The sequence below is a fragment of the Triticum urartu genome, chromosome 5A (assembly GCF_056163025.1).
Source record: "Triticum urartu cultivar PI428250 chromosome 5A, HENAU_Tu73, whole genome shotgun sequence".
Taxonomy (NCBI): Eukaryota; Viridiplantae; Streptophyta; class Magnoliopsida; order Poales; family Poaceae; genus Triticum; species Triticum urartu.
Window position 1 is genome coordinate 264549519 of NC_141877.1, and position 12587 is coordinate 264562105.

Sequence of the window (12587 nt, forward strand, 5' to 3'; positions counted from 1 at the left end):
TGGCGAGAGTTGTTGCTCAGCGCGACCACTCCCGCCGGCAACCCGAACAGAGGCCCCTTGACGGCCTTGCTGGCCTTCGCGGCCTTGCCGGCTCTCTCAGCCCCGCCGTCATCACCCACATCGAGCTGGAAAAGCCACTGACAAAAATGGGTGTGCCCCACCACCGTGAAGTTGTGCTTCAACCCAGGGCAAAGCCTCATGATGTCGGCCGCGTTCCTGAAGAGCCAGGCCGGCCTCCCCTTGTTATGCAGTGGGGCGATTCGGCGGTGGATGAAATCAGCCCCAATCATCTCAAGGGTGAGCCCGACCATGGTGAGGCGATGGATTCTGGTAGTAGCGATCGCGAGCTTCTTGTCATCGGCATCGAGGTCGCTCCAGTCCTTATGGCGGACTGGCAGGCTCTGACGAACTTGGTAGAACTCCTGCGGATCCTCCTCCTTGATCCATAGCCACCGGCCCCGCCACTCCTGCCACCTCTCCTTCTGGGCACCCTCCGGATACATGCCCTTCTCCTGGGGCCGTGGGATCCAGGTGACACAGCCGGAGATGGCACCCCCACCTGGATACGGGGAAAGAAGTAGTGGCGGAAAAGCGCCATGCTGGGAAGCATTCTGGCAAAGCCCTCACGGAGGTGGGCAAAGAGGGCCATGCACGCCACGACATTCGGCGTAAAAACAAGAAGATGGAAGCTGTAGGTGTGCATGACATCATTGAAAAAGTCAGAGAAAGGGGGCAGAGCCCGCAAGAGAAGTAGTCAACAAAGAAAGGATACCGATTCGGGCCGGCCTCGGCAAAATTGGCGGGGATGATGTGCGTGGCCGGATGCCGCGTCGTTTTCGCCCCCCCCCCCCCCACAGAGGCCTGAAGTAGTCCCTAAGGTGGACCGCATCAATCGTCGAGGGGAAGAAGGCAAGCTGCGTCTGAAGTGCCACCAACTCGCTCTCCGGCATCTCTTTCTCCTGGGCGTCCTTGGCCACTCCCTTGCCCTTACTGGTTTTGGGTACCATGGCGGCCAAGAAAGAGGTGAAGAATCTGGAGCAATGGGAGATTGAGGGCAATGGGGGCGCGGCGGCGGTGGATGGAGGTGGGAGTTTCGGCTTTTTCGCTTTAGGAAGAAGGGGGAGGGACGGCGGTTCTGAAATTGGAGAGACGTGGAGGGTAAATGAGCAGCACACATGTGGTTTCATTTTTTATGGGGAAGGCGCGGGGCTCCTCTTTACCATTCACTGTGATGTGACACATGAGGTCAGGAACCACCACATGCATGGCCCCCACATCACGCACGACCCCCACGTCATGCATTCAACGCGGGTCGTGGGGAAGTGCGACGGGCGAGGGAGTTACAGCAGTAAAACTCGGCCCCACATGCCCGCGCACCGTTTTGGGCCTGGCCCAACAACGCGTTGCACTTATGTATGGCCCAGGCTCGGGGGCTCCTGTCGATGCACAAAAGTGGGGGCTCTCTTTTTTACCCCTTTACTTGTGCGCGGGCAGTTAGAGCCGCGCCTACGGCCATACTTAGCAGGGCAGAGGAAGGAAGCAGAAGTGCAAAGACAACCAGAACAACGCCAAGCCAACAACACGAAGAGCAGGAGGGCGAGGTGGGCTCCCCCAGCAAGGCCCTTGCCCGGGCGGCCTCCACAGCCCCAGCAAGACCCTTGCCGGGGCAACTTGCCCGACACCAGTAGAGCCACCACCCTTAAGCCCAAGGGTTCCAATGCCATCGACCACTTTGGAACCGAGGCTCGGGAGGCACCTCCATGGTGGCATGCAAATCTTTGTGGAAACCAGAAGCACACAAGACTAGATGATGACCAGAAGACAAGACAATCGCAAGACTCCTTGACGAGGATGCCCACGAGGCCCCGACAAGGCTCCCTACCGAAGACGCTCACAAGACCCCGGCAAGAACCTCGCCGGGAATATACGTGGGACCATGGCAAGACCTTGCCGCCCCAGCTCAGCGGCCAACCCACCAACTGAAGCAAGTACCCACGTGGCAATACGTGGATACTAATCCAACTAGCCAAACACCAGCGTGGCAGCATGCAAATCTTCGTGAAGACCCTACGACCATGCCAACTCAGCAGCCTGCTAGCCTACGTGGCGTTGCATGCCTCGTTGGCTTGGACGCGTGTCGGAGTAAGGCGGAGCAGCGGCGGACGAGACGTGCCTCGTTACCGCCCCCGATAAAGCAAGTGGACACCTAAGTAGTGCATTTAATGCACTTTGTCCTGTGATGACAGGCGATAAGCTTGTACACTGTATACCTTTCCACCTCCTGTGTGCCACTATGGCAGCCCCTTTTGACTATAAAAGGAGGCCCGAGGCATACTGGAGAGGGATTCAGATCTTTTGGACGACGCACGCACCGTAGCTAGTTCAAGAACTCAAGAACACTCAAATATACACAAAAGCAAGACTAGGGTATTACGCATCCTTGTGGCCCAAACCTAGGTAAACGATCCTCGTGCTGGCTTCTAGACCCGCTCTTTGCGCAACCCTGCGCCCGCCAACCGTAGCACAAAGGGGTCCCAGCGATCCCATAGGTGTCATTTCCCCCGACAGGTGATCAATGGGTTGAGTACCTTCCACATCACCTCCATGACTCTCCGGACTATTTATGTGTGTTGCTGGTGCGGCAGGAAGACATCACAAGATGTGTACCACGGCATGGTCATTGAGGACACACCTGCACTTGAGAGATTACTTGTAGTTGATCAAGAAGGTCCAACAAGAATCAATGTCATTTCTGCACCGAAATTGACAATGGTGGGCTACTCGTCTGACAATCCAAACTTGTTATTGGATCCACACCCGTTCAGGTACTACAGTCGCCTTCTACATCTCCTTCTACAAAACATTATTTCTAAATTTGAAGATGTTTGTTCGTCTGTCATTCAGAAAATGATTCCGACAAGCTTGACCCCAAAATTGCGCACAATGAAGGTCTTGGCACTAGAATCTATCGGCCCCAACCCGAAGCAAGTTGTCAGTTTCCTGAGATGCTTTCCGTGCCTCAAGAAGCTATATATCGAGGTGATGTTCCTTTCCTGTTAAATGTTAACAATAATGGAGTTCAATTTGTGACACCTTTTTCCAAGTTTACAATGACAATGTACTACAATTTCTGAAGGATTCTTTTGGAGGATTTCAGTACATACATGTCCCCCCCATATTGGTTGCTTAATCCATATGGTTACAATGAACAAGCATTTCTCCTTTGGATTCATCTGTACTAGTTTTCTTAGGGAACTTTTCATCCACTCCAACCTCTTGTGAAAAAGGCTACATTTTTCTAGAATGTAATCAAATGCCCATGTTAATCATGTCAGATTGAAGATGGCATGTTAGTGCATTTTACAAATCCTGCAAACCAAATAGGCCTGTAGTAATGTTAAGAACTGCATGTAGGCACTAACACGTTTTCTTCTTTTGCAGATAAGATTAGGCCCAATGGTGGATAATGTGACATAATATAACAATCACGCCGAATGCCTAGATCTGCATCTCTCAGAAATTACTTACTCCTACCGAGGGACCTTACCAGAGATTATATTCGCCAAGTTCTTTGTTCTCAGAGCAAGGGTGCTGAAGGAAATGAGGTTTGCCCTACATTTATTTCGCAAAAATGAATGGCTTGTTGATCAGTGCCGGCGCATGCGGCAGAATGGAATAGGCTCCAAAAATGCTGAATTTCATTTTGGAACTTCAGATGACAAAGTAACCAGAAGTCACTGTGTCAACCCCATACATGACTTCTTAGTGGTTGACCCCTTTGCAAAAATTGTGAGGTTTCGAAACCAGACTTAGAAGTGGTAATATTAGTTTTAACCTATCTGATATCCATGTTTAGCGGATCAGCGCGAGCGTTTGCAGCTGATGAGCTGAATTTAATTTCTAATATCAGTTTGAACCTTGTAATCTTTGAATTTGAGCCATATAACTCTGGAATTTGAACCTTGTAGTATTTCAAGATTTTGTGGTACAATCGTTGAAATGGCATCGTATGAGACTCGTATATTGGTAGCACTATTTTGACCTTAATATGCAATGGTCTTATATTTTATTAACCATTATCGAATATGTTTACCTTGTCGATCTCACAACACACGATCTGTATAGCTAACTCGACTATGATCTTCGACATTATTGCACACAGTTGGTTTCTTCCACCGTGTGCCCTGTAGAGCACAGAATTAGTTATCGCACTCGAGTGTCCATCATCACCCTTCTGTGTAACTTTGACCTCGTCACCCACAGGTAAACTTATGACCAAAGTCATTCCACACACTTCGTTTTTACAAAGCTTTTTGCCAATAAACGCCCACAATTTGTCCCTCTTCTAGGCGACGCGTGGCCAAACTACCCAGGCGGGAAGCTTGCATGGTAAACTGAGCGATAGCGCGGGAACATGCTCACCGACGATACATTTGGCGCCTCTTTGAGCCCACGCGTGCGGTGCGGTGTTGTCAAGCGTGCACTGGAATCCTCCGCTATGAACGCCATGACAAGACGTGACAATTACAGGCTGGCCGGCCCCCATTTATTACAACAACCATTTAACCCTTGTGTCTCTTCAACCTTTCGATTGTGCCCCACCATTGCAAGAAGCACACCCACCACGAGAAATTCTTAGAGGGTATCTTGCGCGGCTCCAATGACGCTCTGAGCGGCTGCCGACGACGAGCAGCAGTTCACCATGCGTGCCATGATGGACACCCACAGAAGGTTCATGGACCTCTCGGTGGTGTACACCAATGACCCAGTCTGGGTGGAGCACTCCATCCACATCATGGAGCTATTGCTTGCCGAGGAGAAGTACAAGGTGCTCGGGTTTGACCTCGAGTACACCTGCGCTCGTGCCGGGTCTCGTCCTAAGGTCGCCGTCGCCCAGATGTGCGTGCGCACCATGTCCTCGTCTACCACTACTTCCTGTCCACAAGGCCTTGCGAGCATTTCGCTAGGTTTGTCAACAACCCCCACTACATGTTCGCTACGGTGGACATCACCAAAGATGTAAAGGCGCTCGAGAATTCGGGCATCGCCTACCAGAATCTTGCCAACATCTAGGCCAGTACAAGATCTGGGGTAGCAAGGAGCATGAGAAGGACTCACTGGTTCACCTCGCTGAGGCCATCACCAACCCCTACTACAGAGACATGAAGGATTCGTGCAACAAGGAAAAGCGTGCCTGGCACTCGGTCTGGATGGAGAAACTCGACAAAGCTCACGTCGTGTACGCGGCCAAGGAGGCGTACACGAGCTACGACATGTACATGTGGATCGTCGACATGAGGAAGTGCCTCCTTCCCCAAAACGGCCAGGGATCTAGCCGGAAGCAGAGCAATGTCAAGCGTCATCGCAACAATAAGTAGATGATTAGATCCTCGTTTCTCCTACTTTAGTATGCATGTAATTGCTTAGTTTGGTGTGTGGAAATGTTATGTGTGTAGTCACTTGTGTAATTGCATGCTTAATTTGGTTATGCAATGTTGCCTTTTTAAGTATATATGTTGATGCTCTGTAGACAAAGCGCAGATGTTGTGCGGACAAAGAAAATCACATCGCACACGGACAAAACAATGGAACCCGTCGGTCATGTTTTCATCAATCACTCACAATTGTATACCAGCAATCACTTGCTCACGGCACAGACGTCTCATCAGCAGTAATCGTCCGTGTGGTCTTGGCACACGTTTCTGATTACAAACCTGTTTGCCGGGTATCACACACATCTTGTTAACTTGAACCGTTTCTGTTCTCTTGTCTCAACGCAAACAGTTCGTCCAAGTGAACCGCATGCCGTATATCACACACACCTTGATCTGGCTGACCGTTTCTTTTGTGTTGCCTAATCACAAATAATTCATCCGGGTGAACCGTATGTTGTATATCGCACACACCTTCATCTGGCTACCCGTTTCTTTTGTTACTCCTCCTCGCCAACATGTAATTGAACCGAACCATATGCCCTGCATCGCACACGCAACTAAAATCTGAACCATGTTTGATGCATCCTCCATCGCAAATGTTTTGCACCTTTTTGACGGTTTTTACACCACCGTTTGTGATTATTGCATTACACACAGTTTCGTCGAAGTGTCTCTGATCGTAGTGTCGCGTTAGCAGCATCCTACAGTAGTGTAAAGAAGAACAGAAGAGGAACATGTTAAAGAATAGAAGGGGAAGTGTTGGAGATATAACCCGTGGTATGACCCGCCCAGGAGGGGCCGGGTCATATTATGAGAAACTTATAATTGAAGGCCCAGTAAGGTTTAAGAATACCGAAGACCGTCTTACAAGAAGGCTGTTGAAGGCCCATGACCCGGAGGCGACTCAAGACCCAAAGGTGTGAGCCACCTAATGATAGCTTGCCTAACAAGGCGAGGTAGTTTAGAGATAGGGTTGGTTATGTTGTGTAATATGACCCGAACTCTAGTAAGCCGCCGGACCTCGACCTGTGTATATAAAGGCAAGACCCGGCGACGAGTTAACTCAAGAAACAATTAATCGAGGACTAGGTCAAGCGTATCCGCTCCCTTGTAATCGAAACTCAAGCAATACAACTAGAAGCAGGACGTAGGCTTTTACCTCATTCTGAGGGTCCGAACCTGGGTAAATCCTTTGTGTCCTTTGTCCCATTCAACCCCTTTGAGCTAGCCTGCGATGGCTCCACACCTAAGTCCTTTCACTAGGGCATCTGCCATGATAAATCCACGACAGTTGGCGCCCACCGTGGGGCCAGAGCATGGTGGTTTCGAGTTCTTGAACGACAGCTTCTCAGGGATCGAAGGATACGCCATGGGATGGATGACCAAGAGTCGCCGTGGCAAGATCTACATCGACAACGTGGGCTGGGGCCCCGAGGCCGACTCAATTGAGTACAGGTACCGGGTCCCCTTTGGCGGAATTCACGTCTTCATCGGCAAGATCGACGAGTCAGAGCCTGAGCCCGAGACCTGCGTCAACATTATTGAGATGGCTCAGCGTGCGCGACCCGCCAGGGTTCAACCCGGCCGGAAGCGCGCCTTCGTTGTCTTTGTTCGTGGGGCGGATCTTAAGGAAGGATCTATGTCTGGCGGAGAGATGGCCATCTATTCAGGTGTCGAGTCCTCAACCGGTGAAACCGGGTCAATCTATCAACTTCAAGACGGTGGGCTTGGGGGCTATTCCGATGGTGATAGTATTCCGGATCCCTATGAGCCGCCGAACAGGGCTGCTATTTTCATGGCTGGCATGCAACCAGTGTTAAACTCTACGACTGCCATGGCCATGACGTCCAGCTCAACCGCTGCTGGAACGGTTGGGGCAAGCGGCTCTGTGCACCCGCCGGCTCAAGTCTTATCTGAACTCCTGGATGCTTTGGCGACTCTGTTAGCCGCAAAGGTGACTCCAGCGAGTCAGGCGCAGCACAATGTGGAAGTTGCAAAGCTGCAAGATGAGGTGACCAAGGCCCGAGAGGACCTGGAGGCCAAGAATGTCAGGATGACCACAGAGCGATCCGCCTTGGAGGCTGAGGTGCAGCGGATAAGGGCAGAGGCTTTCCATTTGAACCTGGATCAGAACGCGTCAAATGTTGTCTTACGAAGGAGGTACCAGAGCCGTTTACCTTCATAGTTTGAGGGATGGAATCTTTTTAATACACCCGGAGCAGGACCGAGTAACCCACCTGGTTTGACCCGGGCTGCTGAGGCGCCTGGGGCCGGGGCGGCGGCTCAGCCCCGTGTGCTAGACCCGCCTCGTCTGGACCTAATCCCCCTCAAAGAGTTACAACACCTTCTGGTAATTACTCCAACCCACTGGATAATATGATTGTTGCAGCTTCATGGTTGGCAGCTATTCCAATCGATGGCGAGTCTCTAGTTGCGGTAGAGACCTGGAACTCCATGGAGCTTCTCCAGACAGTTGTGGCTCAGCAGGCGGCTTACTCGGCACACTTAGTCACCGACGGTTTCCAGCAGCGAACAGCGTTGTAACCCGCCTCGCAATGATGACCCGCCCCGTGGGCATAACCTGCCCCGTGATGATAACAATGTTCCAGCCCTTATGGATCAGGCTCGAGCACGCCGAGAGGCAGACCTGGCGGCTCAATTAGCGACTCATCAGCAACTTCAATTAAACCCTTCGGTGCCTGTGGAGGCTGGGATGACTTCCAGAACTATTGGTGTAGCGTTTCTAGCACCGTCTCTACACAATGAGCGTCTGCATAAGGATTTCAAGGGCCCTCGTAAGGTGCCTAATTACATCGTAGATCTCCCACCCGAGGCTTGGATTGAGAGTTACGAGCTGGCTATGGAGATGTTGTATGTTAATGATGCAGTATGTGCCAAATACCTCACCATGATGTTGGATGGGCCGGCTCGAACCTGGTTGAAAGGGCTACTTGCCAACTCCATCAATTCATGTGCTGAGTTGAAGGCGTGCTTTATTCATAATTTCAAAGACACATGTAAGCAGCCTATGTCGATTATTGATCTAGACGCTTGTGTCCATCGTGAGGATGAGTCGGCCCACCACTGGGTTTGTCGGGTTTCAGCTATTATCCACTCATCAAATAGCATCACAGTCGCTTTGCTGTTCTGATTTTGGAAAAGAATTGCTACTTCAAACCCCATAAACAAAAGCTGGGGCGGCTTAAGCGTCACTGCACTGACATGGGAGAGCTCATGGCGGCTCTCATCAAATACGCCGACTTAGACAATACTAAGGACCCTGGTTCTGATGAGGAGAAATCCAACAAGGGGAAGAAGAACGGTAACGGTACGGGTTAGCAGCAGAATATGACAGGACACAATTAGGGCAACAACGACAAGCACAAGCAAACTGATGGTGGGTCATATTTTGTGGCTAATACCAATGCACAACATAGAAATCAATGTCGTAAGAGAAAACCACCACAGTTTGGAGGTCCAAGGTTTAACCTTAAGGCGATGTTGAACGAGCCTTGCCCGAAACACAGTCTTCCGAATAAACTGGCAGGTCATTTGTGGAAGGATTGTTTTATTATGAAGGAGTACAAGAATTCCGGCTTTCATCAGAATCATAATAACAATAATGGCCCACATGGCGGGTCAGGATCCAGCTCACACCGCCCCAGCTTTGGGGGCGGTGGCTCAAGTTCTGCATATCAAGGATAGGGTAATGAGAGTGGTTATAATCAGCAGCCCAGTCAGGGTAACCAGCAACAACAGTCAGGATATCAGAGTAATCCAAAACATCTTAATAGTGGCCAATATCATGTTTTCACCACAAGCCTTTGCAAGAGAGATCAGAAGGTTCATAAGCGCGTGGTCAATTCAGTTGAGTCGGCGACACCTCAGTACTTATGATGGTCAGAGCAGCCAATCACATGGAGTAGAGAAGATCACCCGCCCCAGGTTGATTATCCGGGCCAAATAGCACTGGTGGTAGCTCCTCAGGTTGGGGGTTACAAATTTACTAAAGTCCTCATGGCTGGTGGAAGCATCATCAATATCCTTTATTATGATACTTTTCGCCGTATGAATCTGACCGACAAAGATCTTAAGCTGCCCTCTACAATCTTTCACGTTGTGGTACCTGGTAAGTCGGCGTACCCAGTTGGTAAGATTGCCTTGGAAGTGGGCTTTGGTGATGATTATGATTACAGGGTAGAGACATTGTGATTTGAAGCGTTAAGATCAAAAGCCCTCACCACGCCTTGTTTGGTCGTCGGCTTATGCCAAGTTTATGGCACGACCTTGTTATGTATATTTGCAGCTTAAGATGCCAGGACGTAAGGGTACCATTACAGTCCATGGCAATAGAAAGATTGCCTTGGAGTGTGAAGAAGGTGATGCTGCCTATGCTGAGTCTGCTTGTGCCACGGAGGAGCTTAAGTTTTATAAAGATAATGTTGACCCGGCTGATATGACCCCCTTGAAGAAGCCTACCACGGAGCAAGACCCTTTGTTGAAATTTAAGTCGGCGGATGACACCAAATAGGTTTACTTTGTCCCTGGCGACTCATATCAACAGTTCACTATCAGTGCTAACAAGGATCCGAAATAGGAAAGCGCGCTCATCGAGTTCATCCATGAGAATTGGGACATCTTTGCATGGAAGCCTTCAGATATGCCGGGTCTACCAAGAGAACTCGCTGAGCACAGTCTCAATATTGATCCTAAGTTTAAGTCGATCAAGCAATTCCTTTACCATTTTAATGAAGAGCGGCGTAAGGCCATTGGAGAAGAGGTGGCCCAGCTCTTAGCAGTCGGGTTCATCATTGAAGTTTTTCACCCTGAGTGGTTGGCTAACCCGGTGCTGGTACTTAAGAAAAATGGCGCTTGGCGTATGTGTGTGGATTATACAAACCTTAATAAAGCTTGTCTAGCTGATCCTTTTGCTCTTCCCCGTATTGATGAGATCATAGATTCCACGACGGTTTGTGAGCGTTTGAGCTTCCTGGATGCTTATTCTGGTTATCATTAGATTAAGATGGAAGTTAAAGACCAAGAGAAGAAGGCTTTCATCACACCTTTTGGAGCTTTCTGCTATGTGTCTATGCCTTTTGGGCTCAAGAGCACGCATGCGACTTATCAGCGTTGTGTTCAAAATTATTTTCATGACCAGATTGGACACAATGTTCATGCTTATGTGGATGATATTGTTGTGAAGTCCAAAAAGAAGGAGACTCTGTTGGATAATTTGAAAGAGACCTTTGATAATCTCCGGGACTACAAAATGGTGCTTAACCCGGCCAAACATGTTTTTGGTGTGCCTGCACGCAAGCTCTTGGGTTTTCTAGTCTCCGAGAGAGGTATTGAAGCTAAAGCGGAGAAAGTTAAGGCTATTACTTCATTGGCTAAGCCGGCGTGTGTCAATGACGTCCAGCGCCTGGCGGGTCGCATTGCAACATTAAGCTGATTCATAAGCCTCCTGGGAGAGAAGGCAATTCCTCTGTACCAGATGATGAAGAAAACATATCACTTTGTCTGGAGTGATGCTGCTAATGAGGCGCTCAAAAAGCAATTAGCTGAGCCGCCTGTCCTTGTCGCTCCTATTGAGAAAGAGCCTTTACTTTTATACGTGGTGGCTAATAGTAAGGCTGTTAGTGTGCCAATTGTTGTGGAACACAAAGAAGCGGGTAAGGAGTACCCAGTCCAGCGTCTGACTTATTATGTCAGTGAGGTATTAATTGAGTCCAAGAAACGATACCCACATTGGCAGAAGTTGGTTTATGGGGTGTTTATGGCGAGCCATAAGCTGAAGCACTACTTTTTGGTCCATCCTATTTCTGTGGTCAGCTCTGCTCCCTTAGGAGATATTATTCAAAATAGAGAGGCCACCAACCGGGTTGCCAAGTGGGCAATAAAGCTTGGACCTCATGGCTTGAAATATATGCCCAGAACATCAATCAAGTCTCAGGCTCTTGTGGATTTCATCAATGACTAGACAGAGTTGCAGATGCCTAAGGAGAAGATGGACAATACATATTGGACTATTCATTTCTATGGGTCCAGGCAATTAGAAGGCTCGGGGGCTGGAGTTATTTTGACTTCCCCACGAGGTGACAAATTTTGTTATGTCTTAAGGTTAATGTTTCCTTGTACTAATTATGCGGCTAAATATGAGGCCTTGCTTCATGGCCTTAGGATGGCTAAAGAGATGAATTTAAGCCGGGTCAGGTGTTTTGGTGATTCAGATTTAGTGCCTCAGCAAGTTTCAGGCACTTGGGATTCCAAAGACCCGCTCATGGCAGCTTCTCACTGGGCGGTTCACAATATTGCTGGTCACTTCAAAGGTTATCGGGTGGAGCATCCTGATCGAAGGAAGAATGAGGCGGCTGATGCTTTGAGCCGGCTGGGGTCTCAACATAAGCCGGTGTCCCCTAATGTCTTTCTTGATTTATTGAATAATCATTCAGTCAAGTTGATGGCAGAATAGTATCTTGCTATTCCTGACCCGGAGACACATGTGGAGCATCTTGATCGAAGGAAGAATGAGGTGGCTGATGCTTTGAGCCGGCTGGAGTCTCAACGTAAGCCGGTGCCCCCTAATGTCTTTCTTGATTTATTGAATAATCCTTCAGTCAAGTTGCCGGCAGAATAGTATCTTGCTATTCCAGACCCGGAGGCACAATTGGTGGCGGCTTGATGTCACCTGAAGCTACGTCGGTATTTCCCCAAAGAGAAAGGGATGATGCAGCACAACGGAGGTAGGTATTTCCCTCAGATATGAAACCAAGGTTATCAATCCTGTAGGAGAACCAAGCAACACAACGTAAACATCACCTGCACACAAATAACAAATAATCGCAACCCGACGTGTAAAAGGGGTTGTCAATCCCTTTCGGGTAACGGTGCTAGAAATTGGCAAATAGACGTGAGAAAGTTGTAAATATTGATAGATCGAATGTCAAATAAAATAAATTGCAGCAAGGTATTATTGGTTTAGTAGATCTGCAAATAAAAGGCAAATAAAATAGATCGCGAATGCAAATAATATGAGAAAGAGACCCGGGGGCCGTAGGTTTCACTAGTGGCTTCTCTCGAGAAAAATAGCAAACGGTGGGTAAACAAATTACTGTTGGGCAATTGATAGAACTTCAAATACTCATGAAGATA